This window comes from Notothenia rossii, assembly GCF_949606895.1.
Source record: "Notothenia rossii genome assembly, chromosome: 6".
NCBI classification, from domain to species: domain Eukaryota; kingdom Metazoa; phylum Chordata; class Actinopteri; order Perciformes; family Nototheniidae; genus Notothenia; species Notothenia rossii.
The window spans coordinates 54,891,768-54,896,309 of NC_136909.1; the positions used below are offsets into that span (position 1 = coordinate 54,891,768).

The window sequence follows — 4,542 nt, forward strand, 5'->3', positions numbered from 1 at the left end:
CACTTTCAGTGCGGACGGAGAAATGAAGAAGAAGGGCAGAGGGACATTCGAGGAGAAACAGGCTGTTGTGGAAAATGTGGAAGTTAGAGCTGTGAAATGGTTTGACAACAGAGGGGTGATTGTTGCCAGCACTTTTGCCAGTGCCCAGCCTGTTTCCACTGTGGAAAGATGGGACAGAAAGCAAAAGAAGAGAATGACTGTTGAATGCCCAAACATCATTAGCCTGTACAACAAGTTCATGGGTGGCGTTGATGCTCTTGATGCACTTATTGCCTATTATCGCATCCACATTAGGTCAAAGAAGTACTACCATAGGTTCTTTTTTCACTTTGTGGATATGGCCATTGTCAACAGCTGGCTGTTGTATCGGCGTGATTCTGAATCCCTGAATATCCCGAAGAAGAAGCAGAGGGATCTGCTGTCCTTCAGAACATCAGTTGCACAAGCTCTCTGCATGCAGGGCAAGGACTTGTCCAAGAAGAAGAGGGGACGCCCTTCATCAGATCTGGAAAGAGAGTTTGAGAGGAAAAGACACAGAGGCCCAGCCAAGGCCATACCAGCACAGGAAGTCCGCGCAGATGCTGTGGGTCACTGGCCAGTGGTTGAAAGTTCACGACAGCGCTGCAAACTCCCAAACTGTAGGGGACAGACTGTGATCAAGTGTTCGAAGTGCAATGTTCACTTGTGCCTGAACAAAAATAACAACTGCTTCAGAGATTTCCATCAGTGAGACACCTTAGCTGTTTTGTTCTTGTTATTGTTATTGTTTTCATTGTTATAATGAATGGTGAATGATGTCATGAGTTTTTGAATGTCTGTTTGACATGTCATGACAGCTTCATGAGTAAGACAGCTTTGTTCACTCTAAGTGTTTTCTCGTTCTCTCTCTCACTCACACACACACACACACACACACACTCTCTCTATTACAAACAGTTCTACACGCTGTTTTTTTATTGTGGTTTTGTTGTCATTGTCATGAGTTTTGCATGTCTGTTGACATATTGTCATGAAATGAATACTATTTATATTTAAATTATTTGTTGGCATCAATAAAATGAATTACATGCCTGATATGGGAAATGTGTTTTAATTACTATTTTATCCATTAATGCCTGTTGTCGCTAATTTGCATCATACCCCAAATTACTATTTGATCCATTAATGCCTGTTGTCGCTAATTTGCATCATACCCAAAATTATATCTATTCTATGTGCTAAATTCAAATTAATAATCTCCACTTATTTTAGCATCTGCTTGAAAGCAAAAACACATAAAATATTTTTTTTTACATAATTGCATATAAATTCAGGCGTCAAGGGGTTGAAATAAAATATTTATTTATTCAGTTATTATATTTTTTGTACAAGCTGGCCGAAACGTCCGCCCCGACAAATATACCTGACCAAAACGTCCGTTGGCCGAAACGTCCGTGCACCAATGACCAGGCATAATATGTGAAATGTTAATCTGAATCTGTATCTGTATCGACTGCAGATGCGACGCTCTTCCTTCTCTTTGCAGCAGGTTCCTAAAAAGCAAGAACGCACATTAGGGAATACATGGTATATTAGAAAATAAAATCCTTAATTGTTCCTAATTGATGAGTAGTGATAATGATAACTAACTTTGTGAGAATGCAAAGATTTAAGTACTGATGACACATACTATATGTCAAAGTGGTACATTTATGTGATATGTAAATGCTTTATTGACAGACATTTGGAGAGATGGACAAAATATTTAAGTAAGTCACTAGAATCCACTATCACCTTGTATTTTGGCCCTCCTTTTTTCTTCGGTGCATATTTGAGATTTTCGGACAGTTGCTCCTCCACCTCGGAAGCCTTGGCTTTAGGATGGTTTTTCAAGCATGCTCCTGTAGGAAAAGTAGCACCAAACTGCTAACCCCAAGCAATGCACGGAAGAAAGGAAGAGTAACAAGTATATGTACTGTGAAAGAATTAACACTAAAACAACTATTCCTCACAAATCTAAACTAAATAATCCTAAGGCAGTTTTATATTTTAATATTTGTAATTAGAATGGTATTCACAGACGAACACAGGATACATCCCCCAAATCTTTACTGGCACCAAATATTCAAGATGGCCAGACAAATGGGTTTCTTGCTGAACCATTTCCCTCATTATCATGATCACCCACTGGGGACCAGTATCTCGCACTTGGGACCAATATCCCCATTAGCGCCGATGTAGGATCAATATCCCCCATTATCACCCACCTGGGACCATTATCGCTAACCGAGATGATTACCCCCCATGAACAGCTGAAAAATGTACGCGGTAGTATGGCCAAACCCCGGAGAAAATTAAGAAATCCAAGATGGCCACAACAATAAAGATATAAAAATAGAATCAGCACCAAATCATGAGGGTTCTTGGCCCATGGATGACCAATACTCATACAAATAAGTATATTAGAATGTCACATAGTTTTTGAAAGATCACTAACGAAGATGCAGACCCAGACACGTACCCACTCATGCACATGAAACATAACATCCCAAAATGGTCGTTTCGGTTATAATAAATGATAATCAACATGTTATATTGAGTATCTCTGGAGTGCATCAGGCGAGCTTCATAAAATACTGAAGAAGCAATTGCATGCCATTTATGACTTAAACACTTACTGATGAGGACCTTGGTGACCGACAGGTCAATCAACGCGTTCTTGCCCTTCTTTCCCTTGAGGCTATACGTTGACCAAAAGGCATTGGTTCCCAACTTGGAGAGCATCCTCCGGATGGTGTCTCCGATGTTGTGGCCACCCAAGGAAGTCATATAGCATGTCTGCAATGTAGATAATTAGTTTTCTTAGTAAAAAACCCTTGAGTACATCCAAGTGAAAATGCTAAATTGTCAGATATCTATAACAAAGGCAGCATTGAATATAACTACTACAGTTTTGAAATAATTCAGTGGTCCCAATTATGTCTATCTATCTATCTATCTATCTATCTATCTATCTATCTATCTATCTATCTATCTATCTATGCCTGCCTGCCTGCCTGCTGCCTGCTTAGGTGCCTGTCTGCCTGACTGTCCGTCTGCCTGCCTGTTTAGCTGTCTGTGTGCCTGCCTGCCTGTCTGTCTGCCTATCTGTCTGTATATCTGTCTGTATGTGTGCCTGCCTGCCTGCCTGTCTGTCTTGGTGTCTGCCTATCTGTCTCTTTGGAAGATGGAGTTACTTCTTCATAAAATGTAAGCGATTCTTAACAAAATAAGTTTTTCTTTCACAATGGAACATACCAATTGTCTCTTGAAGGCCTAATCTGTAAGCCTCTCACAAAGCCTATCCAGCTCCTCAGTACTGCTGACAGGGTCTGGTAGTACATCGTCCAACTCCTCTCCTGCTGCTCTGCTGGCACTTGTCAAGAAGCGCAGCATTCTAAGGATTTCCCCCTGTGACTCTTCAAGGTTTTGCATACGCATCAGCATCCTGCTCTGGAATCCTGTAGCAAGATAACACAATTCCACATTTTTAAATACTATGCTTAGAATTTGCATCTATTCACCCACATACATGTATAATGCATTAAGGCAATTGCGACAAATGATTCATTACATTTCATGTTGCGTTGAAGTTAAACACATATTTCAAGCAACGGCAAGTGCTAGATCCCAAGCTAAACGTAAATGGAATGAGAAAAAAATGCGAAAAGGATGCCATAATCATCAATCAATTTGTCTCAAAAGAACACAATGTTTAGAATGAAGAAATCAAAATTGAATATTTTCTGGATCACAATTTTGAAAAATATTCTTGAAGTAAAACTGTTACATTAGGCTTTGTTACCTGTTGGCTCACTTTCAGGATTTATTGCAGCAGATGTAGAAGCTCTGGGTGTTGTGGGGGTGCTGAAAACATAACATGAAATTATTACTTCACTGCAGTACATGCCAACAGTAAGCCATAGTTACATGGCATGAGTAGTAACAGAGATTCGCTACAGCTTAATATCAGATTGGTCTAATGTACTACATGTACTAGTCTAAATGCTTTAGCACAGGGTGACTGTACCAATGAATGGCCTAGACCAGGGGTCCCCAAACTTTTTCCTGTGAGGGCCACATAAGTTTTCCCTTCTCTGATGGGGGCCGGGGTCAGTTTGTAACAGAAAAAGTGTGACGATCGCAGGGGTGCCTAAACGTAAACATTTATTGTTTTCTAGAAAGCCACACATTACCAAATATTAATAACCCTTTCCGGGATCTTCACAGAAAAAAAAGTCAGGAAATAAATAATAACACTATAATGAAATAAATAACACTATTTATGAAATAAATAATAACCAAATAACCCTCTCTGGGATCTTCACAGAAAAAGTTAGGAAATAAATACCACTATTTGTGAAATAAATAATAACCAAATAACCCTCTCTGGGTTCTTCACAGAAAAAAAGTCCATTGAACATTAACTTTCAGTTGTGCCGTGCACAATCTTAACAGGTAAAAGTTTAGCTTAGTTGTCAGAGCAGAATCTCTTACTCAAATGACTCATATGAGCAGTCTCTC

The 4,542-nt window shown here is 39.6% G+C and overlaps 1 long non-coding RNA gene across 1 annotated transcript; it reads right to left on the bottom strand.

Moving 5' to 3' along the window:
• Positions 1-1,412: 1,412 nt before the first annotated feature.
• LOC307044724 lies at positions 1,413-2,732 on the bottom strand. The gene is made up of 3 exons (XR_013809678.1): positions 2,658-2,732; positions 1,774-1,880; positions 1,413-1,532 (listed from the first exon to the last, which is right to left on the bottom strand). It is a non-coding gene; the product is annotated as an uncharacterized lncRNA (long non-coding RNA).
• Positions 2,733-4,542: the final 1,810 nt, after the last annotated feature.